Source organism: Ceratotherium simum, chromosome 19, assembly GCF_057802395.1.
Source record: "Ceratotherium simum simum isolate JZ-2026a chromosome 19, ASM5780239v1, whole genome shotgun sequence".
In the NCBI taxonomy this organism is placed as follows: domain Eukaryota; kingdom Metazoa; phylum Chordata; class Mammalia; order Perissodactyla; family Rhinocerotidae; genus Ceratotherium; species Ceratotherium simum.
This window is the reverse complement of record NC_141918.1, coordinates 37,948,615-37,973,723: the sequence shown is the minus strand read 5'-3', so window position 1 is coordinate 37,973,723 and position 25,109 is coordinate 37,948,615. Positions and strand designations below refer to the sequence as shown.

General features: G+C 37.4%; 1 pseudogene; it reads right to left on the bottom strand.

The window, feature by feature from the left end:
- Positions 1 to 6,566: 6,566 nt before the first annotated feature.
- Positions 6,567 to 23,282, bottom strand: LOC101401021 (amine sulfotransferase-like; annotated as a pseudogene).
- Positions 23,283 to 25,109: the final 1,827 nt, after the last annotated feature.

Below are 25,109 nucleotides of genomic sequence, written 5' to 3'. Positions count from 1 at the left end.
TGAAAAGATGATCAATATCATCTTGTTATTAGGGAAGTGAAAAGTAAAACCATAATGATATGTTACTTCATACCCTAGAACAGCTATAATCAAAAAGACTGACTGGGGCTGGCCCCGTGGCTTAGCGGTTAAGTGTGCGCGCTCCGTAGCCCGGGTTCAGATCCCGGGCGCGCACTGATGCACTGCTTGTCCGGCCATGCTGAGGCCACGTCCCACATACAGCAACTAGAAGGATGTGCAACTATGACATACAACTATCTACTGGGGCTTTGGGCAAAAAAAAGAAAAAAAAAAGGAGAAGGATTGGCAATAGATGTTAGCTCAGAGCCAGTCTTCCTCAGCAAAAAGAGGAGGATTAGCATGGATCTTAGCTCAGGGCTGATCTTCTTCACAAAAAAAAAAAGACTGACTAACAAGCATTAGCAAGGACATGGAGAAATGGGAATCCTCACATATTGTGGGGATGTAAAGGGTATAGTCTGCTTGGAAAGCAGTTTTGCATTTCCACTTCTAGGTATCTACCCCCTAAAAGTGAAAACACATGTCCTCTCAAAGACTTGCCCATGAATATTCACAGCAGCATTATTCATAATAGCCAAGAGCGGAAACAATTCAAATGTCTATCAACTGGAGAATAAACAAAAAGCAGCATATCGATACAATGGAATACTGTTCAGGAATAAAAATGAATGAAATTTTAATACATGCTGCAACATGAATGAACTTCAGTGTCCAGAAAAGACAAATCAACAGAGGCAGAAAGGGGGTTAGTATGCGCCTGGGCCTGGGATACAGGAATGTGGATAAACTGTCAAAGGACACAGAGACTTCTGGGAGTTGATGGAATTGTTCTAAAACTGAACTGTGGTGATGGTTGCACAACTCTGTAAATTACTAAAAATCATTGAATTGAACACTAAAATAGGTAGATTTTATGGTATAAATAATCCCCAATAAAACTGTTAAACAAGAGCCCAGAAAACATTTATCTGATTAAAACTCAGAATATAACAAGTGTTTCTCACAGCTGATTTGGTCCCTATACAAGCTCTATATTTGGAGGTAAATTACTTTCTCCATTGTGTTTCACCCCCAAATCAGGTATAATAGAATGATGGAAGAGACTTTTGTAATTCAGCTCAGGATTCACACTAACTCTGAAATTTTAACATGATAGCCTTTAGCGCTGCCATAATTTTTTTGTCTTCTTAATAGATGCTCCTTTTACTATATCTCACACCCATATGCTTCAAATGGAGGGAAAACCAATAATTGGATACAATTATGGAGAATAAGTAATAGTCTCACCAAAAAAATTGTGCTAATTAACTATATTCCCAAGTGTAATGGCCATGTCCAGATACTTACCAAATATCAATAGAAAGATCAGAATCTTTTTTGTTAAAGCACAAAGACAAACACAATTGGAGCTGTCATTTATTAGATTGAGATGAAGAATTTAAATTTCATTGGGAAAATCTCTATGAATAAACCTGTTTTTTATTTACACAGTCTAAGGGATTAAGTTGATGATAATTTACTGAAGAAATCATTACAGGAATTTTGGACTTTACAATTCATCAGAAAGACTAATGTAAAATTGAGACTCACCATTGACCACATTGCACCGTTATGCATTTAGATACAAGAGGGACAAACCACAGTGGGAAGAAGTAGTGCTTGGGACCAGCAAATCCTGACTACGTAGCTCAAAAGGGCGCTCAAATGATTAATATGTTTAGAGAAGAAAATTTTATAGTAAATTAGTATCACTTTAATTTTTTAATGATGTGATAGGGAGTTGTTGAGAGAGAGGATATAGTACTGCAAAAGCCAACAAATGAGAGAGTTATAAATTAACTATTGGTAAAGATCAAGGAAAAATTGTGCAGGACTGGGGGCAGCCCGGTGGTGCAGCGATTAATTTCGTGCACTCCGCTTCAGTGTCCTGGGGTTTGCCACTTCAGATCTTGGGTATAGACCTATGCGCAGCTCATCAAGCCATGCTGAGGTGGTGTCCCACATAGAGCAACTAGCAGGATGTACAACACTGACATACAACTATCTACTGGCACTTTGGGGAGAAAAGAAAGGGAAAAAAGGAGGAAGATTGGCAACAGATGTCAGCTCAGGGCCAACCTTCCTCAAAAGATAAAACAAAACACTTCTTAAAAAAAAAAATTGTGCAGAACAAAATGTGTCAGTAAAGACTAATTGGCCACTTATCACCGTATCCTCAGATGGTCTGATCTTGTTAGGGGAGAATTGAATCTTTTGCTTGTTCACTATCCCCTATGCATAGGCAATATCTGGACACTGTAAATTCTCTGGGTCCTTATTTAAGCCCATACGATGCTTGATTCCCCATCGGTTTCTCCCCAGGTCCTAAGCAATACTCATCTCACTGAGGAACTCATCACAGGGGACAGTAGGGCCTGGGTTTGTTCTTTTTCCTTAAAGGCAGCAGGAAGCCCTGGCGGGTATGTGTCAAATATCCCTGATAACACAGATTCAGAAAGAATCCTCACGATTTTACTATTGAGCCTCATATTTGTGAATAAACCAGCTTTTCTCACGTGTCCCAGCTTCTTTCTTTTTCTCTTTTTTTAAAAATTGTTTCAATTATCAAATAAAATAAATTTTCAAAGTTCACAAACCATAAATGTATAAAGTGAACACTGAGGTGACCATCATTCAAGTCAAAACATAATAATAATAATTGGCACTCTGAGTCTGCATTGTTGATTTATTTCACCTAGACAGTCACTTTGGTTTATGCTTTAAAAAGCATGTAGGTACTGTTCAGATACTAAGACGCACTTTTTGTAAAAATTTTCAACACAAGTGGTTTTTTTGGCCAGAAATATAATTTCATTCTGGAAATTACTATTAACATAGGGAACACACAGGCTAAAAAAAAAATCCATAAATTAAAACTTCTAAAAGTCTTCCACTACCTGGAGCCCTGAAAATCTATTTCAGAGTGTTCAAGATAAAGTTGTTGTTAGTGCCATCCAGTAAATTCCGACTCCTAGGGATCCTGTGTACAGCAGAGTGGAACTCTGTCCAGTCTTTTTGTGCCATTCTCTCATCTTCTGGCACTATATCAGACAACGCTCCACTGCTATTGTTTCCATGGCCAATTTTTTTTGGAAGTGAGAGGCCAGGTCCTTCTCCCAGGTCTGTCTTAGTCTGGAAGATCTGCTGAAACCTGTCCACCAAGGGTGGCCCGCAGGTATTGGAAATACACGTGGCATAGCTTTCAGCATCAAAGCAACATGTGGCCCCCACAGTATGATAACCTATAGACAGATAGTATTGGTCCCCTGACCAAGAAACAAACCCAGGCTGCAGTGGCGAGACCACCGAATCCTGACCACTAGACCCCCAGGGCTGGCTGCCAGATAAAGAGATCCAGAATATTAGAATGAAGTTAGTTTAGAACCTCTGTGTAGGTCACTTATGAAATGATTTCACAGAAAGATAGAGACACAGATATGCATACACACACACACACATCAGATAAGTACTCTGATAAATACAAGGAAGCCATAGATTAATATCACCTAAATTGTGATGCAGACGACCCACAAATCTCAGACTTCTGGACCTTACCCAAAGGCTGTGAAATCAAAATCTCTGTGAGGCAAGACCTTGAAATCTATATTTTAACATACAAACCAGGAAATTTCTAGATACTTTAAGTTTCGAAAATCTGCTGTCACGGTAAATGTGTATCTTGGTTGGAATAAAACCTTTGCCTCAACTCAGGAAAGGTCATTAACGGAAGGTAAAGTTTGGGATGGATTTATGTCAAAATCTGTAAGAAATATGTTTTTCAGGTAGACAGGAGCATCTATATATGTTGTGGAATATTTTAACCTAGTTAATCAGCTAAACTTTAACGAAAGCTTTTTCCAGATTACATATCAGATCATGGTTTTTCCATGGCTTAATGTAGATTCATCAGTTTATCTTTCTTCCTAGAAGGCATGATAGCTCAATAACATACCACGTAAGTGCTATTTATGGTAATAAGACAACTGGAACAGACTCAGGGAATATACTCAGAAGAACGATTTTATATGATAAAGTGTCTCACAGCTTTGGGAATCATCGGGTACAAAACTCATGCCATCAATAGGGTCATGCACTTAGACTATCTAAGTTACTTATAGGCTGTGACTCTCACTTAAGACCCATGTTGTCCCACAAATGTATTTGAGGGTTAAAAACACCAAGAGTGAAAATACTACCACAAAGTGTCAAGTGCCTTTTATTGCTACAATTGAAAGACTAGACAACCTGGACTTTTCAGAATTGGAGGGTGGCCACCATAACTGGTCAATTATAACAGCTAGATGGGTAGTTGTGGTGATAAACCTTAATACAAACCATCATTAAAAATCTGGATAAGACTTCCTCTCCTGAGAAGGAAGGATATAGTAGGTCATGAGAGGCCAATGCCCCCATGAAAAAAAAAACAGTAAAAAACAGATAAGTACAAAAATTATATTTTACAAAACCTTAGATTTCTGGAAACAATAAGAACCAGATTAACTAAAATTTCAGAGAGGAGAGAATCCTTTTTAGGTGAACTCTCCTGGGTTATCTTTCCTGGGTGCACTTGCCAATTCTGGGCTTAGGCCACATTTTGAAAGTTTAAGGGAAGAGACTAAAGAACTAAAATCAACACTTGAGTAAAGAAGAACCAAATATTGCCCTTTTTAAGGGGTAAGGAGCATGAGATATACCAGAGTCTCAAGGGAATGTGGAGGAACCAGAGGTAGAGTTGAATGATATTAAAATGGCAACTCAGTCCCAAACCAGCTCAATCCCTAATTGGGAACAAATAGCTCAAAAGAGTATTAAAGACTTTTCAATTCTAGAGTCAGTTAGAGCTGATTTTGAATCATAGCACCAACACTTACTAAATATTAGCCCCTGGGAAATTTGGTTTACCTCTCTACAACACTTGTTTTTCCATTTATGAAATAGCACATATCTCATAAGATGTTTCTTAATAATAAAAGAGATAATTCATATAAAATTCTAAACAATATCTTGTAAACAGAAGGTGCCAATATTCATTTTTCTAAAGCACAAGATTTCCTTACCACTACCAACACAAACCCTTGTTTAAGAAGAAAAAAGGATGGAGAAGAAAAGGAATCTTTCTCTGGAGAAATATGTCTCCGCCTACGTCCACACCTGTGGAAGTGAAGAGCCCTGGAAACAAAGGAGCTCAGAAAGGCAGGAGGTGGTGAACCTGTGAGCCCGGGGGAGGGGGAGGGTTGATGGCGACATGAATGAGAAATCCTCTGCCAATGAAGAATCAGGGCCCTTTATGTCCTGTTTAAAGCAGGAGCTTATGAAAGAAATTGTGCATGTTTCTTAGGAAAGATAAACAGAGCGATGAGCAAGTTGAAATAAAAGCAGCCCTAAGTTGGGCACGAATAAGCAGAGACACAACAGTGGGTCTGCAGAATCTGGTGGTTGGTGGTGGCAGCATCCACACTACTGCCGGCCTCAGACTAACTGCATTGCTTCCCACCCAGCCAACCTTCATACCAGAAACCCACTGGTGGATGAGCAGGCAAGAGTCCATGAGCAGCAATAAACAGTTAGAAAATATAACTGATAATATGTCCTACTCCCAATAGCTACAAATACTATCTATACATGCGAGGAATAAACTTAACGAGAAATGAACAAGGCTTTTCTAAGAGCCATCTGTCTTTACTAAATGATCTGAAAGAAAATGCAAACCAGTGCTAAGCACACAATACTTCTGGGGGAGAAGTCTCAATTTGTAATGATGTCAGTTTTTAAATTATCATTTAAGTGTAAACCAATACTTGGAAAAATTCCAACATGAATCTTTATGAGAGATTATAAATTTATTTTAGAAATTAAAATGTAAGAGTCTTGAAAAAAGAAAAGAAAGTACATCAGCAAAATAATATGTCATTAGATATGAGTTAACTCATGTCCATACAATTCTTTAGAACATGATAATGTCTATTTTAATTAGTAAGAAAATGGTTACTATTCAATAAATGATGTTGGGTCAATTTGTTATCTGTTTGCAAAAATAGTTTTCTTAAAAAATAAGTATATATACAGATTAAATAAAGATATGATTTATGAATACCTGAAAGTATTTCAGATAATGACCCTCCTAAATAAAATGCAAACCTAGAAGCCACTAAATAAAAGGTTGATTTATTTGATTACATAAAAATTAAAATCTTAAATATGATAAAACACTAGAAGTAGTTTTTAAAAATTGGTATATCTTCCATTTCAAGATTGCAAATTGATCAAATGTTATGAACTCCCCTTTGAACCAACAACTTAGGAATTACTTAAAGTAAAATAAAAGTGATTCCATAATTACATGCAAAACAATAAGATTAATCCTCTTTTGAGCAGAAACTGAGGAATCCCTGGAAATAGAAAACAGGCCACAGATGGCAAACGATGTAGACTACCATATTAATATTTATTAATCACTTAAGTTTTTCAATAATGATCCAACGATAGTCAAAGATTAGAGTTTATAATTAAATATATTTGCTTTTTGAAAGTGCTGTCTTAGGAGTTTTTGTGCTGAGCTTAGAAATCCATTCTTTATTTAAGTCCTAGATGAACTTCACGGGAAAATCTTTGACCTTCCTTTGGAAAGTCTTGTCAAATCCTTCATTCTACTACACAGTCACGTAATTTTTCCAGTCTCCAATGGTACCTGGGAGCAAAAACAAAGAAAGTGCTTCAGTGAAGTTTGTGGGCAGTGGGGCACGATAACTTGGTGTTGGGAGAAACATTATTTTTCCCACTTTTATTTTTCTCCCCATTAAGGATTTCTCATTCATGTCGCCATCAACCTTTCATCCTTATGAACCTTTAGTACATCCTTTACATGTACTAAATTAAAAAATCATAAAATATAATTAAGAAAGATAGTATAAAGTAATAAAAATATTTTAATATTCAAATTTATCAATTGTATGGAGAATTCATACATTCTAAAATTTCACTCGCCAGAGGCCAGATAAATGAGATATTACTAAAAAATTTATGATGTGAGAGTCTAGTTTAATAAAAGATGTGTTATATTCCCTCCCAATAACCAAAGAAGGGAAAATTTGTGCTGTCAATTCTCCACTGGGGGAGATTCAGGATAAATCACAGAGATGTAAGATGGGCCAGTGACATCCAACAGACCCATCATTACCTCATCATCTTGCTGTGTCCATGTTAATGAGGAGAAAGAATCTAACACTGAATAAACATTTATTTTGTGGCAGGCACTGTGCTAGGCATTGGAAGATTCTCATGGGGTCATATAAAGACCTTGTGATTTTAGGTTACTAATCAGATATCTTCAGGGTCCCAGTAATGTAGTCTCATGAAGAGCACCAAACAGAAATCATAGAAAACCAACTCTCTAGAGAAGGGAAAAGGGCCATGAAGGCTCCATTTTTGGTTACTCTGGCAAGAAGTCCAGAGGCTACACTTTGGTCCATTTGCACCACAGTCCAAGATAACCATTTACCGCTGAACTTCACCTTTGCAAAGGAAAAGGGCCTTCTTTTTCTTTTGCCCTCAGGTTGGCTGTTTAGTATATTTTCATAATTTGCTAGTGGGTCATACTTCATGTTCTGAAATGTGGCCTGTCTCACAACAGCATCCAGGACCTCCTCATTCAGTTCTTTCCCCAGAAATTTGCAGACTTTCAACACAGAATTTCTGAGATCCTGAAATAGAGTATAAAAAGTATGCAAATTATGAGAAAGAACTTATACAAATGTCACGGGTATATATCATTATGAGAGTGAAAAATGTGGGTGCTTAGGCTGGTTGTAAATTTGGAGTTGGACAATGAGAAATGACTTTCTTATTCCTTCTTAATAAATTAATCTTTCATTTGTCTGCTGTTTTAGTGTTGTCTGGGTTCATTTTAGGAGCATTCATATTTCATTTTATCTGCATTAACTCAGCAAATATTTTGGGAGTAGCTACTAAATATCAGACATTGCCCTGGGTGATGGTGCAACAGAAAAGAGGGGTGACAATGGAATCAGTATTGGGAGCTGAGTAAGGACCTATGGGGAGAGAGTAATTGTGTAACAGAATTCACAGAAAGTTTCAAGAAAGAAGAAAAATTTGTTCTTGTCTCTTAGGAAAAACAGGAATTTTCCAGATAGACAAAGCTGGAGATATATAGTCTAGAAAAAAGAAGCAATATATGCAATACTATAGTTGCATGGAATGTGTGAGATATCATGTCACTGAAAAGTTAGAAAGTGATTATCCCTGGAGCTTGATGGGAACAGGCCTGGGATGAGAAAACTAGGAGACGTGGCTGGAGGTACTGGATGGGGCCATATTGTGAGGAGCGTTGCAAATCAGCCAGATACTTGAACTTTTCTTTGGTAGGTGATGTGGACTCAACAGGAGAGTCTAGGCTTAGTGCCCAGCCTATTCCAGGAATGATTCTGATTGATCAACAATCCTTGTGGTACAAGATGCAATTTTGGCATTGAAACAGAAAGAGGAAGTCAAATAGAAGCTTCTAAGATTGATTTTCCTCCTGGAGAAAAGGGGGCAACAGAGCAAGGAAAAAAGCTCTTTTTGTCCCAGTTTCCTCTCTTTCTGCTTTAGATGGTATCACATGAGGACATGAATTTGGAGTGGTGACAACCATTTTGCAACTATGAGGGGCTGCATCATTGCCACACCAAATATGATGAAAAGGAAAGATAAAAAATGCTTGGGACATTCACGACATCCTTGAGTTGCCAGCCTCAGAATAGCCTACCTCTGGATTTCCGTCAATAAACAACAGATGTTCTTATGTTTTAAGCCACTTATAGTTGACTGTTGCTGGGAGCTGGATTCTTCCTGATGATATACAGATATTTTCATTTAATTTATCATGCAATGCTTTACTGAACACAATGCAGACAAGATTAAAGTTCACAAGAAATACATCACAGTATGATGAACATAAAAGCTAGAATATTAGAAGGATGAATAATTCAGAAAATAGAATTAATAATCCATGAGAGACCAATAGCCTAGTTCAAAAGAATCAAACATATGCAGGCCCACTTATACACACAGAAAATCTCTCATACACATACGATTTTTTCTTAAGAAATTTTATGTCATTAATTCTAAATAAAAACATGATACACAAAATACAGAAGTGATACAGGAAATAAGTCTCATGCTACACTTAATCTTGTATCTCAAATTTGATATTGTTCTTTCGGTTCTGGACACAAAAATTTCAATAGGCCAGGCTGGGTTACAGGTTAGGTTAAATCACAAATGTAATCTCATCTCACCTTCTTCATGTCCTCATCCATCATGAAGTGAATATGGAAGTGGCTTCTGTGCTCATACCAACTTTTGATATGGTCAAACCAAAGACTTCCTGTCACTGTGGAAAGAACAGATAAGTAATTGGGTAAATATATGGAACACATTGAAATATAAGCTATAGTCTTCTTATGGGATACAGGAATCTTTAGTAAGAAAAGAAGGAAAAGGAAGTCAGTTTCTAGATTCAAGATGTTCCCCATCACAGGGTTCTGGGAGAATCCACCAGGAAACAATTGTATGAATTCAAGGAGAAATCCGTCTCTTACTAGTGTATTTTGTATAAACAGAAAAGCAGCTTAAAGTAGGGTTAGAAAGAACCAAAAATGAACAATCAGAGGAAAAAATCCTCTCCTTCTGGCTCCTACCATTATCCCCAAAACACACATAAAGTTATTTCCTCACTCCATGGGACCGCTGTAGGCTCCCTGATGAGTCACTTCAGCTCTGCACAGTGGATTAGAGCCTAAGCAGGGTTCTCCCATGTGAGATCATCATCTATCTCAGCAGGCCTTTCTCCTCCTCAACCAGCTACATTGGCTTCTCAGAAAAGAACGTGGAAGAGAATTTTATCAAATAGGAGCTTATGGGAGGTGCCACATGTGATATGCCGGACCAAAGCACCAAATGTATTGTAATCTAAACTGAGGTCCCTTCTCAGCCATACTACAACAGAAACATCTGGGCTAGTGAAACACTAATCTGTTCCCACTCCTTTCATGGTTATATCTAAATCTTCCCTGGTAATAGGAATTTGTAATCTAAACATATCTTGAGAGTGGGTGCAAGTGAGCAGAATTTGTATGAATGGCAGGACCTGGTCATCCAAGACAATCCTACCAACTGACTTGATATACTGACCACTGACCCCCATTCGCCTCTATTTCATGATCCTCTTTTCCCTCTGCCAAATTCACTAAGCTTAAAACTCATCATGGACAGCAAACTTATTGCTTGGTTTATAAGTTCAGTTACCTTTTCCTTCTAGAAATAGTTCCATGAATTCCTCAATTGTAGTTGTAGCTTCATTTTCTGCCCACTTGTGTGAAAAATGAAAATATAAGCACATAACATCCTTAGGGTTTCTGTATATGTAAATGACCTGCAAGGAAAGAAAGGAATCATTGTTTCTGAGGCTTTCATTCTGTCATATTTTTACCCGAATAGATTTCAATTGGGTGAGGCCTGTTATTTTGAGCTTTCACAATTTCCTAACCATGTCATGTCCATGCTCAGCCTTCTCCTTTGAATTTCAGGTTTTCCCCTTTTCTGCAATGCCTCTCTCTTCTTGTTCGGTCTAGTGAATATCAAGCACTCTTCAAGATACAGCTCAGAAGTTACCTCTTCTTAACTCCCCCAGGCAGAGAGAACAACTTTATTCTCTTGCCCCTACACAAACTAGCAACACGTGAAAATGCTTCATAAACTATAAAATTATATGAGAATGAGAATAACTTACTAAAACATTTTCAAATCATATTATAAAATTTAGAATGTATTTCTCTCATCCTTCAATGTACATTTTACATATTCCTTATCTTTATATCCTCACGGAGTAAAGCACAGCTGCTTTGGCACACAGAAGTTACTTCTTTTTTTTTTTTTTTTTTTAAAGATTTTATTTATTTTATTTTTTCCCCCCAAAGCCCCAGTGGATAGTTGTGTGTCGTAGCTGCACATCCTTCTAGTTGCTGTATGTGGGACTCGGCCTCAGGATGAACGGAGAAGTGGTGCCTCGATGCGCACCCGGGATCCGAACCCGGGCCGCCAGCATCGCAGCGCGCGCACTTAACCACCAAGCCACAGGGCCGGCCCACAGAAGTTACTTCTTAAACAGTTTCTACATTGAAGGAAGAGAGGATTCATTTTAAAAATTGCTTATTGTAACCAACCAGAAGAAATAGTTTCATAGTAACAATGAAGCAACCCAATCATACTGGAATACAAAATAGCATCAATATCTGTTCCAACCCACGTCTAAGTGGCTCATTCAGTGTCTGTACAGAACATTCAGGGGCTCTGAATAAAACCCAAGTCCTGCATCTTCATTGTGAAATGACGTGTCTATCTTTTGTTGCTTCTCTTGTGAAACATCCAAGTTAGGTACAGGGAAGCTTTCATCCACATAACACCTCCCTGCACACTGCCTGGAGCCAACCTTTAATGCTGGAAGGTGAGTTGATGGATGCTGGGTGTATCTGAGGCTCGCCTCATCCCTGAGTGCCCCCCACTTCACTGGAAAGAGAGTCCTTCAGCCATGGGACTCAGTTGATAGCAACAAAGCAGGGGACAGTATCAAACAAATTATCCACAATGGTTGATGTTTCTGTAAGTAAATGAATGATCCTCCTGGACATGAAAGAAAGGAGTCCCTTTCATTCCCTTGCTGTGATTCCCTTTGTGTCTCTAGCTTTGGGTTTGAGAAAATGGCTTTTTGTCATACATCCATTTGCTTATATAAAAGTGACAGTGGTATCACGGAGCAACTTATGCCACATGTCTGGGTCCTGCCCCTCTAAGGTAGACAATGACACAAGTTGTTAACATAGGGAAACTAGGAAGGGGAGAGGTTTGAGGAAAAAAATCAAAAGTTCCATTTGGATATTTTAAATTTGAGATCTCTATTAGACATAGAACAGGAGATATCAAATAGATACTTAAGTCACTCCAGAATTAAGGGGAGAAGTCAACTACATAGAGATTGTATTTAAATTTATGTGACTGGGTAATATTACCTGGGGATTAACTCCAGAGGGAGAAGAGAAGACCAGGCCAAATACCTGGGAATCATCATTACTCGGAGGCTGGACAGAGAAGGAGAAGCCAGGAAGGAAGAAACAGCAGTGTCTCAGTATGCTGTTGCATAAGTTAGAGAAAACCCCAAATAACATTTCCTGAATAACAAAGGTATTGATTTTTCTCACAAACCATGAAGGCCCAAGATTAGAATGGAACAGGTTAGGTTAACTCATCATCTCAGTGTTGTCATCAAGGCCTTGTAATCTTCCCACTTTTCCACTCTGACATGCTAACCCTCCTCCATGTCCCAGATGGCTACCACTTTTGTTTCCCCAAGGTCTCTTTAAAAGAGGGAAGAAAACTTTTCCCAGAAGATGCTCAATAAAATTCTTGTCTTGTGTCATTGGCCAACAGTATATCACTTACGTATGCCCAAATCAATCACTGCCACAAGACTGGGACCAACATGATTGCCTTAGACCAGCCCAATGATACCCCCTTACCCGGGGATTAAACCATCTGGCCTGAAAGCACATAGAGGAGAGATTTGCAAACAAAATGAGAGTTATGTTGACGTGAAAGAAGAGGAGAAGGAATGGTTGTTGGATAGGCAACCAAGAATATCTGCTGTTAAGTGTCCCTTGAGGTAGACTGAACACCAATGATATGGTGTCAGGTAGGAAAAGAATATGTTTAAAGAAGGAGAAAGTGATGAACTGTGTCAGATGACACTGATAGGCTGAGTAAGATGATAGAGAAAAGATCTCTTAATTTATAAAATTATGAGAAATAAGTGACATTGTTATTGAGGCTTCAATGAAAGAGTTGAGGCAGAAGCTCAATATTTTAAGAAGTTTAGGTCAAAAGGTGTACAGAAAGGCGGAAGCTGAAAAAACTGAATGGGAGCAAGGGGAGTTCTATTTTAAAGATGTGCAACATGAAAACATGATTATGGGCCAAAGAGAATGATCCAGTAAAGAGGAGGAAACTGGTGATGAATGAAACAAAGAAATAATTGCTCAAGCAATATATTTGAGTATAGAAAAAAGTTCCTCAACAGTGGCATAATTGACATTTTGGACCAGATAATTCTTTGTTGTGAGGGGTTGCCCTGTGCATTGTAGGGTATTTAACACATCCCTGTCCTCAACCCGCTAACTACCAGTAGCACCACAACCACGCTAGCCAAAAATGCCTCTAGACAGTTCCAAATACCCTATGGGGAACAAAATCATTCCCATTTGAGAATCACTGGGGTAGATGAAAAGGGATCCTAAGTATAAGTGGAAGGGCTGATCTTTCAAAAGAGCAGAGACAGTCCACGCATTGCACTTTTTCCTCTTAAGGAGGGAAGGCAGTGAGTGGACACCAGTAAGAGTAGATTTTCTGGTTTGGAGGTCATTACTGGCGGTGGTGGATAGGTAGAGCAAAATGTTTTCAGGTTTGTTAAGAGAAAAGAAAGTATCAAATAGTCATTTTGGAGAGTAAGAAAACAAAAAAATTAGAGAAGTAGAATTTGAGAATTGTGGCCATAAATTTAAAAACCAGGCACTACTTTTAATTGTTTGGTGTTATTTTCCCCAATCACTATCAGATTCTTGAACATAGGTATGGATACATAACGATTGTGTTTAACCAGAATTAGGGTTTGCTGGCTGATTATAGTAGAGATGAACAGAGCAAGAGAATTTAGATAAAAGGGATTATAGTGCCAAAATATGGAGTCTATGGTGGATAATGAGAAAACTGAGGATAGGTGAGGGTGATGAGAGAGAGTGAAGAAGTGTAGGGTGAGGGGGCTGGAGATCTGAATGATTCTGACACATCACTGAAATGGAAACACCAGAAAAGGACTAGGAAGAATAGGAGGCAGCAGTCAGATAAAAATATGCTTGAAGTCACAATTTAAGTTAGGACAATGACTGGTGATTTCATTATTCATTCATTCCAACTACTAACTGCCAGGCACTATTGTAAGCACTGCGAATACAGGAGTGAATGAACCTCTGCCTCTCTCATGGGTTTTACATTCTGGTCAGAAAGATAGAAAGTGAATAAACAAATAAATGTATATTACATCAGTGGGCAAAAAGTGCTATAAATAAAAGCAAGCTTATAACAAGTGGGTTATAGTAGAGGGTGGCTGAGATCGGTGGAGGAGGTCACTGGAGTTGAAGAAGTCAACGCTAAGAGGCCAGCAGGGGAAGGACCAGGGGAAGGTGAGCGCCGAGCCTGAGGTGTAAATATAAAGGAGGCCAATCCTGCACTTGCTGGGTACTGAGAGTAGGTGCCTCATTCAAGTGTGTGCCCGGGTGCCTTGTTTGCCTCACCCTTGTTGGCCCTGCTAGAGGACCATTCACATGAACTTGAAATAATCTCATGAGTGACAGGAGTCGAGGAAGAAATGAAGGTAATGAGCCAAGAGCTGACATTATCAATGAATGGAGGTGATTGATGCAGGGAGGGATGGGAGAGAGGGAGAGAGAATCACTCTGTAGAGAACGGTGATTTGGTCTGAAATTCCTTTGGACTTCAAAAGTACTAGGCACTTTGAGGGAGAAAGTGGATAAAATAGGTTGGAAGTGTCAAAGGGAAGCAGCGAGGGCACTAGGAGTTAAGAAGGTAAGGAATCGCCCATGGCTGAATTGGTAATAGAGGTAATTAAATAACATAAATATTAAAGAGCATATATATTATATACGACATATAATGTATGTTCTATTATAATATACACTCTTATGTAGATTAAATACACATATATACACTCTTTTATTTTTTAATTTGCTGTATTACTTATATAATCAGCAAAAAAGACAAGGTGAAAAATAAAATTCTAACATTATAAAATAAGAATTCAAATGGCTATCAAACATTAAAGTATGTAAAATACCACATTTGCTAATAGCTGGATGAATGTAGTAGCAATGTAATGAGATAAAATGAAGTAATGAAAAAAGCAGTTACCCTTCAGCATTCAAAGTCTTTCTATTTCCTACTTTGGCTTTTTTGTTCTTCAGTCCTCTTGGAACCAAGTAGTGTGGGAGGTGAGTAGAGAATAGATGAGGAGATGGTCTTGCACTAAAGTCTATGTTTTGAAAATTGTACTCAAGAAAGGGCACACGATCAACTGTTTCCAGATTTTCAGTTCTTTTGCCATGTTCTTCAAAATAAATCAAGCTCAACAACTGCTGAGACCAGATGGTTCCTGTAAAAGAAAAAAATTTGTTTTCAATAATACAGAAATTTCTCACACATGTAGATGGATATGCCATCAGTTTTTAAATCATGTAAAGTTTGTTATTGTGCTAAGTATAATGATAATTTCATCTGGATGGATTTTTTTTTAATTTAAAGTGCAATATTGGTAAAAAACAATGAATATTGCTTTCATTTTTCCTTTTAAGGATAAGGTCCATTTGAAACACCATGGGCATTTGTCACTCAAGTTTATTCTTGCCTCCTTCTCTGTGCTTTCTTCTGCTTCATATATGGTAACTTTAAATTATCCTCTATGCCTACTTCTACATTTTCTTCCTCAGCCCCACTCCTAGAGCATTAGCTAGTATAAGCACAGAAAAACAGAACTCCATTGAGGAAGTAACTTTTAATCTTTCCCACTTTCTCCATGTTTTCTCTCTTTGACTATGATCTCTACTTAAGGAAATGGTGTTGATTACAAATACCTATATGTGACACCTACATACAGACAGAAATGGGAAGATGACATCTAAAGTGGGACCTTTGACTTTTAGTGGGATGTGAGAAATTCTTATGATGACTATTTCAGTTAATTTTAATTAGAGTGGACATATGTGACCAAATGTGTAGCTGAAATTGCCTGCTTTAGTTTCCTTACACTTCTTTTCCTTACTTTTTATATGGGACTCTTAAGACATAAACATACTCACTACAAAGGTTGTGCTTCTAACATTTCCATTCCAATGCTTTAAAAATACTTAACTCACCAAAACATCAGAAATCCCAGTGGGGATACTAATCAGAATTCTGAAACGAGAAATCTTACTAGCCCGTCACCAATTCTGATCCTAGGCTTCCTTCCCAAAGACCATCCAATCACCCATGCTGAGCAGCTGCACATGGTGAGCAAGATCATTGTTGGGCATACATTCCTTGCTGGCAGGTGCAGGTGGTGTGTGCCTTATCCAGTCCTCTCAGTGCCTTAATATTGGTGGTTATAGTTTCCAGTGTTGCCCAAGGAAGACTATGACGACATGTGCCTACATAGTATCATAGCTGGAGCGAAAACTCAGTGAAAACTCATTGTTATGAAGCTCTAAAGGGGTTTCTTACATCCTTCCTTCCCCAGATAACAGATACTACTTCTGCAGGAGGAATCACAGTTTCATGGGCGCTGAGGGGTTACCAGTCATGCCCTGAGGGGGCCACAGGTCTGCAGAGATTCGAGAATAGGAGGACTGGAAGAATGTGTCCCCCAGGCAAAATGGGCTGCATCTTCTTCTCCCCTTCACCCTCCTCCTTCCTCTTCTGTTTCTCTTCCTCCTTTCCCTCCCCCATCCCCTCTTGCCCTTCTCTTTCTTTTCTTTCTTTTTTTTTTTTTTTTTTTTTTTTGCCCTTTGTGGATGTCAGGTGTTAGTGGAAAGTGGTATTAATTATTCTCTTCAGTTCATGCCATATTAACATCACTGATTTATTCCAGACCCTCCTTTATCTGTTTATCCCTTTTATTTTCATTTCCTACCTCCTTTCTTACCCCTGCGGCACCATAGGCAACCAGTCTTTGGGATTTAAAGTGCATCCATTTGTTTGAATGTATTCTTTTGAAATATATATTATTGTTTCCTTGTATTTTCAATCGATGTCAATGTGCATCATTTCTTAATTTTTTCACTATGCACTATGGTTTTAAGTTCCATTTATGTGTACCTCTGATCCATTGCTCCTTATATCTGCTGCCTATTATTCATGGTGTGCATCCCTGGATTGACTTACCCACTTTCTCACTGATGGACACCCCTCCACAAACCACACTGCAATGAACATCCTCACTCATGTTTCCTATGGACCTGTATGGGATTTTGTTTAGGATAAATATTCAAAAGAGGAATTGCTTGGTATGTCTATACCTTATTTGACCCAGTAGTGCCAGATTGCTCTCCAGAGAATGGCTGCTTCAATCTAGTCTCCCATTGGCAATATGCTAATGAATACAGATCTTGCTCCACTCCTTGCCAGCATTCAGCATTACTTACCTTTCTAATTTTTGTCAGTCTCATAGATGTAAAGTAATATCTTATTGTTTACCAAGTTTGCATTTCTTTCTTTATATGGTAGAGGGTGATTTTCTTCTGCAAATTCTCAGTTTCTTTGGCTATTTTTATACTCAGATTGCTTGATTTGTAGTCCTTATACATTCTAGATATTAATCTTTTTATTTTAGACATTGTAAACATTTTCTCTCATTCTGTCACCTACTAAATTTTCCCATGGAATTTTTTGTTAAGCAAAATCCCAAATCCTTAATTTTGATGTAATTGAAATTATCAAATGTTTTACCTAAATTTTCAACTTCGAACATTTGTTTAAGAAGCTCTTCCCCACTCCTAGGTCGCAATGATTTTTCTCCTGCATTTTTTCTAATAGCTAGTTTTAACTTTGATATTAATGTCTTCAGTACAAGTAGAGTTTATTCTTGTATGCAGTGCTAGGGATCCAGTTGTGTTTTCTCCATATAGTGTGCCAGTTTTCCCAAAACTAAAGAACCCAACCTTTCCCCACTAATAGGTGAACCGTGCTTAAATTTATATTGCATTCTCTTATACATACAGGCTTTTTTCCCAGGTCGTTCTTGTTCCTGTGGCTTATTTGTTCTTGTGTGACTACTATACTGTTTTTCCTAACGATGGCCTTATAAACAAATTAAACAGGTAAATATGTGGTATATTATAAGGTGATAAATGTTGTATTCATATAAGAAAATAAAGCAGCAAAAAGATTGCAAGTTTTTTGAGTGGGGCTGCATTTTTAAATATGACCAACCAGAATGGCTTCACTGAGAATGTAATATTTCAATAGGGACCCAAAAGAGGGGAGAAAGTAATCTATGCAGAAATCTGAGGGAATCCAAATTGGAAATGATGATGTAAAACTGTCTCTTTGACAAATGACATGATTTATATATAGAAAACCCTAAAGGCTCCACCGAAAAACTGTTAGAACTAATAAATGAATTCAGTAAAGTTGCAGAATACAAAATCAACATACAAAAATAAGTTGCATTTCTATATACTAACAATCAACTATCAAAAAGAGAAATTAGGAAAAAAATCCCATTTATGAAAGCAATCAAAAAGAATAAATTTAACTAAGGAGGTGAAAAACCTGTACATTGAAAACTATAAGACAGTGATATAAGAAATTGAAGAAGACACAAATAAAATGAAAGACATTCCATGTTCATGGATTGGAAGATTTCATACTGTTAAAATACTACACAAAGCAATCCACAGAGTCAATGCAATCATTATCAAAATTCCAATGGTATTTTTCACAGAAATAGAACAATCTTAAATTTTGTATGGAACCATAAAGGACCTGAATAGCCAAAAATATCTTGAGAAAGAACAAAGCTGGAGGTATTGTACTTCTTGGTTTAAAATTATAACACAAAGTTATAGGAACCAAAACAGTGTGATATTGGCATAAAAACAGACACATAGATCAATGGAACAGAATAGAGAGCTGAGAAATAAACTCATGCATACACGTTCAATTAATTTACAAAAGAGGAGCTGAGAAATACAATGAAGAAAGGATAGTCTCTTTGATAAATGGTGTTGTAAAACTGGAAATCCACTTGCAAAAGCATAAAACTGGACCACTATCTTACACTATACACAAAAATCAACTCAAAATGGATGAAAGACGTGAATGTAAGACCTGAAACCATAAAACTTATAGAAGAAAATATAGGCAGTGAGTTCCTTGGCATTGGTTTTTGAAAATGATATTTTTCTATATGACACCAAAAGAAAGGGTAACAAAAGCAAAAATAAACAACTGGGACTAAATGAAACTAAAAAGCTTCTATACAGTAAAGGAAATTATCAACAAAATGAAAAGGCAACCTACAGAATGGGAGAAAATATTTGGAAGTCATATATCAGAAAAGGGGTTAATATATAAATATGTAAAGAACTTATACAACTCAGTAGCATGGAAACAAACAATACAATTAAAAATGGGCAGAGATGTGAATAGATATTCTTTCAAGGAAGATATACAAATGGCCAATGGGTACATGGAAAGGTGCTTGGCATCACTAATCACCAGGAAGATGCAAATCAAAACCACTATAACATTTCATCCCACATTTGTTAGAATGGCTGTCATCAAAAAGACAAGAGATAACAAGTGTTGACAAGGGTGTGGAGAAAAGGCAACCCTTGTGCACTGTTGGTGGCAATGTAAATTGATACAGCCACTATGAAAAAGACTATGAGGGTTCCTCAAAACATTAAAAATAGAACTACCATATGATCCAGAAATTACACTTCCAGGGTACATATCTGAAGGAAACAAAAACACTGACTCAAAAAGATATATGCACCTCTATGTCCACTGCAGCATTATTTACAATAGCCAAGACAGGAAAACACCCGAAACATCCATTGATGGGTGAATGGATAAAAAAATGTAGTATATATATTACACCATGGAATATAATTCAGCCATAAAAAAGAATGAAATCCTGCCAATTACGACAACATGGATGGAACTCAACGGCATTGTGCTAAGTGAAATAAGTCAAACAGAGAAAGACAAATACTGTATGATCTCACTTTTATGTGGAATCTAAGAAAAAATAAAACTCCTAGAAAAAAGAACAGATTGGTGATTGCCAAAGACAGAGGGTGGAGATGGGGGAAATGGGTGAGGATAGTCAAAAGGTACAAACTTCCAGTTATAAGATTAATAAGTCATGAGGATGTGATGTAGAGCACGGTGACTATAGTTAACAACACTCTGTTGTATACTTGAAAGTTGCTAAGAGAGTAAATCTTAAATGTTCTCGGGAAAAAAATAATTGGTAACTACGTGCAGTGATGGATGTTAACTAAACTTGTGGTAATATTCTGCAATATATATATATATATCAAACCATTATGTTGGTTTTTTTTTTTAAACAAATGCACTGCCCTATGTCAATTATATCTCAATAAAACTGGGAAAATTTTTTTTTTAAAAAACCTTACTGATATATATAACATAAATATGAAGTTTAAAATCTGTCAGATCCATATCCTTGTCCATTCCCCATACAGAAATACTGCTAAAGGTATGTAAGTATACTTGAAAAATTTTTTTATACCAAAGGGGTTCTAAACATGAGACCCCAAATATGCCACTTTGGCATATTGATTATTTTGAGCTGAAGGCACTTGAGAAATAGCGGGTACAGGAAGGACTCGGTGACCTCTCCCTTTTACCTAAAAGCAGGTCATAAAATGTCCCATGAGAAAAGTACCAGTACCTGTACCAGGAAGAAAAGAACATTCTTATCAGCAGAGAATGAGAGTCAACCCCAAAGTAGATCTATACAACAAACCTACTAAAATAACACTTATCTTCCACTAGTTTCCCCATTTATTTCCTACTCACTGTCCCACGATTTACTCTCCCTTAGGCAAGCCCTTTTGTCTGGTCACATGCCCACATTTTTATCCTTCATTGTGTAAAAAGTATGTAAGCTTTTAGGTCTAACAGCTTCTCTGGGTCTTCATTTTCCTTCCGAAGACTTCCATGTACAAGTAAAAATGTTAAATAAATGTATATGCTTTTCTTCTGTTAATCCGTCTTACATCAGTTTCTTAGGCCATCCACAGAACCTGAGAGGGTAAAAGGAAGTTCTTCCTCCCTTACAATAAACACTAATATGCCGTCCATTCATATATCATTTTTCTACACTCAAACACATTATATAGTTTGTGTTACTTTTCTTTCTCTGTTTCTGTCTCTGTCTTCCTCTCTTCTCTCTTCCTTAAAAACATATGGCATTATACAATAGCTATTTTCCTACAATTTGCTTTTTAAACTTAACCAATTCATTATGAGTATTTTTCCGTGACAGTATGTGTCCATATATATATGTACAGGCATATATATATGTACATACTCACATATATATGCCTTAGTCCACTCAGGGGGCTATAAGAAAATACCACAGCCTTGGAAGCTTATAAACAACAGAAATCTATTTCACAGTACTGGAGGCTGGAAGCCCAAGAGCTCGGTGTCAGAAGATTCAGTGTGTGGTGAGAGCTGCCCTCCTGGTTCATAGCCAGGGCCTCCCCGCTGTGTCCTCACATGGTATGAGGAGCTAGAGATCTCTCTGGAGCCTCTTTTATAAGAGCACTAATCCCTTTTCTGAAGGTTCTATTCTCATGAGCTAATCACCTCCCAAAGGCCCTACCTCCTAATATCATCACCTTTGGGGGTTAGGATTTCAACATATGAATTTTGGGGAGACATAAACATTCAGACCATAGCAATATATATCAATGTATATATAACATATATTGTATCCTCTCTTGTCTCTATGAATCAAATAATATAGTAACTGGAACCCACTCTCAAGGCTTCACTCTGCATCTCTTGATAGCCATTAAGGTAACTTAATGTTTTAGAGGGACCTTCCTGGATACCCCAGGCCAACTGCACATCCCACACCCCTCATAGATCCACAAGAGACTAACCTGAATGTAAAGATGTTCCCCGTGTCACGTTGACTGCCCAGCTACACCAGGACACTCTCAACATTCAAGTAATTGGGAGACACACTTACATTCAAATGGAATTGAAAGGTTTTCCTCAAAAAAAAATCCCTACTACTGACCCATCAAGTGCTGGCTTGGCTTTAATCTAGGAAGGTTACAGGAGGAGCACACAGGACTCTTAGGGCTCCCTTAGAGCTGCAGTGCTCACTGCGGGGTCCAGCAGACTCAGCGGGAATAAAAAAATATTGTTAAAGTACTCAGACCCTTCATTCTCCTGTGAACCCCTGTAATTTACAATTGTACCCTGTTCTTTTTTTGAGAAGCTAAGAAAACTTTCAAGGAGCAAGACTATTTTCTATTAAGAATTTATGTTTTACGTATATTCAAAGACTATCTAAAATATCTCTGATCTTACAAATGCTGATTGGTTTCTATGGTTTTGATACAGTATTATTTAAAAGCTGAAAGAGTCACTGTTTGATCATCCAATCTGAGGCAATAAGGAAACCGTAGCATTGGAAATGGGCTTAGTGTGGGGAGCTATCAAACAGAATGGATGAATGGGGAGTGAGAAGGGGCAAAAGAGTCCTCAGAATACAGTACATGAAATAAAACTGAGCTGCCTGAGAGGAACAAACAGAATAGAAAATGAAATAAAAATTGGGCCTTAGTCATATGGGGTCATCAGCAGGAAAAGGGCAGGCACAGGTAGGGGATGAAGGTACCAGGCCCTGAGGCAGAACCTTGGGAGAGAAGTGAGAAAAGGCGCAGCCCTTTAAGGTCTTCCCCATGCACTGCTTAGAATTTTACTTTAATGGGACCAGACATTCTATGACCCAGAGACTAATTAAAAATATTTGGGGATTATTACTCATTCTGGAGAATAGTATAAGTTAAATTTCCTCCTTCTCATGCCCTTAGTTATTAAATAAAGCTTGAAGGATGTGTCCAAATACCTGCCTAATGGTAACTCTTCCTGCCTCCTTTCCCAGCCCACTTCAGCAATCAATGTTTGATAGGTTGTCTTCAATTTAATGCTTCAATACTTTGTCCCTTTCGCTTGCCAAAATCAGATATAATGTTCCGCTACATTGTAAAAGACCTTATTTCACAGGGTATTAAATTCAGTTAACTTTATCATACTCAATAGATTAAGAGTATATGCCCATATATAATGCTAGCAAAAAGACTAAGTTCTCATGTTATAAAACTATTATTTATTTATTAGATTAGCTGTTGAGTACAAAACTTACCAGATTTGGGGTATGTGATTATGAAGACATCATCATCATCTCTGATTTCAAAATCATCTAAATTTTCTAAAAAGTCAACATCAAGTCCAACACGTTTAAAATAATATCCTTTAAATTTCAATAAACGTCTTCCTGTGTCTTCCATAATTTAGTTGCCTGCAAAAGACAGACAAAATTATTTGAAAGAAATTTAGAAGAATTTTATATCGTCTTCCCTTCCATTTATTTGCTTGCTGGCCATGTATTGAGAAAAGAAATCGATTTCCTGTTTCTCCACAAATACTGATAACCTGTTGGCTCTGAAGCTACTCTCCCAGATTCTGGACGTGTGGAGTTTGCTCCAGTGTCCAGGAGCCTGCTGTTCATGGGCTGGGTCTTGCTTTTATGTGTGTGTGCTCCATTCAGGTAGGTACAGGGAAATACTTAAAAAGGAATTATTGTAATAATTTCAATAATGATTCTTTTAATCAGAAATCTGATTATGAATATACAAATTCGACTTAAATAGGCTTCAGAAACACTTGTCCATTAGACTAGGCAGATAGTCCTTCATCAGCCGGCCTTTTCTCTCCTGTAACTGAACTGTAATGACTTCGATTTTACCAGATTTATAGAAGATTTTCTTTGTAAACTTTCTGGGTGATCGTCATCAGTTTTAAATATCTTTTGATAAGTTTTTATTTACATTTGACTTTATTTCTTGACTTGCAATTTGTTTAGATCAATTGCCAGAGTACAACTGTGAAGTAATAAACATGAATGTACCCAGGACGCCTAAGAAATTGCAGGTGAGCAATTAAATTGTACATAACGACAAAGTAAACAAAGGCAAAAAGTGAAAGCATGAAAGAAAACATTCAAATAATAGGTTACACACAGAGAGTGCAAGCCAAGCCTTGTGAGTCATCATTTCTATATACATTTTATCTTTCATTATTATCTGTCACTAGCCATATGGAAAAATTTATTTTGATACAAAGAACTCTGAGGTTTTAGTTGATTTGGGGATTTTGTCAGAGGAATCTCAAGTTTCTTTTTTTTCTTTTTCCCAGTTAGTTGGTCATAGGAATAGCTGAAACAAAAGAACAAAAGAATTTCACAATTTGAAAACAATTCCAGGGAGACTGGGCCAACTGTCATTATAAGAAAAGGGAAAACAAAGAATTTTTTTAATGTATTTTGACAGTCACACTGTAACTGGAAAACTTAGGTTTGATAGCCTCTCTTATAAAATGAGATTTCTGAAAGGCAAAAATCAGTTGGAACCATCAACATGAATTCACAGCCAGGGAGGAGAGTAGGGGGCCACAAAGGGGAGGGTGGATGAAGAGAGAGAGGGGGGATTTTTCTGTCACTAGAGTTATTTAAGGAGTCTCTTCATTGCTGTCCTCTGCTGATCAAGTGGAACAACCTAATTGCAGTTTGATCCCCAGATTTGGGCTCTAATATTAACTTCCATTAGAAAGAAGCAGTGCTACCTGAAGAGGAGCCGATTCCATGTCTTGGGATCAAAAGAATAAAGATGAGCCTGTAACATATTGATCTTTTCATAAAGTAAACATAATTTTAGTACTATTGTGGGTAGTGCCAAAGGAACAAAGAGAACAAAACAAGGACTGACCCCCAGTGAACAATGATTACAATCAGCTAGAACGAGTAAAGATGATTTGAAGCAGCATGAGTGCATGATGATGCTGTTAAAAGGTAAGTACATAAACTTGATGTGATGTGCAACAATTTCTAAAACCCCTAACAGAAATTATGTGACTACCACATGAAAACCTAATCCACAACCAGGTAATCAATTATGGGTTGTTAGTAAACGTAGGAGGACATGCTTAAAATGCAATTTAAAATATGTATGCATAGCTTATTAGTTTAGATGGAGGAATAATGAGAATTACTAATAAGAAAAATATGGAAAATTCAGAATGGCTTCTAACAGTGAGATAAAAAGTTATGAAAGACATGT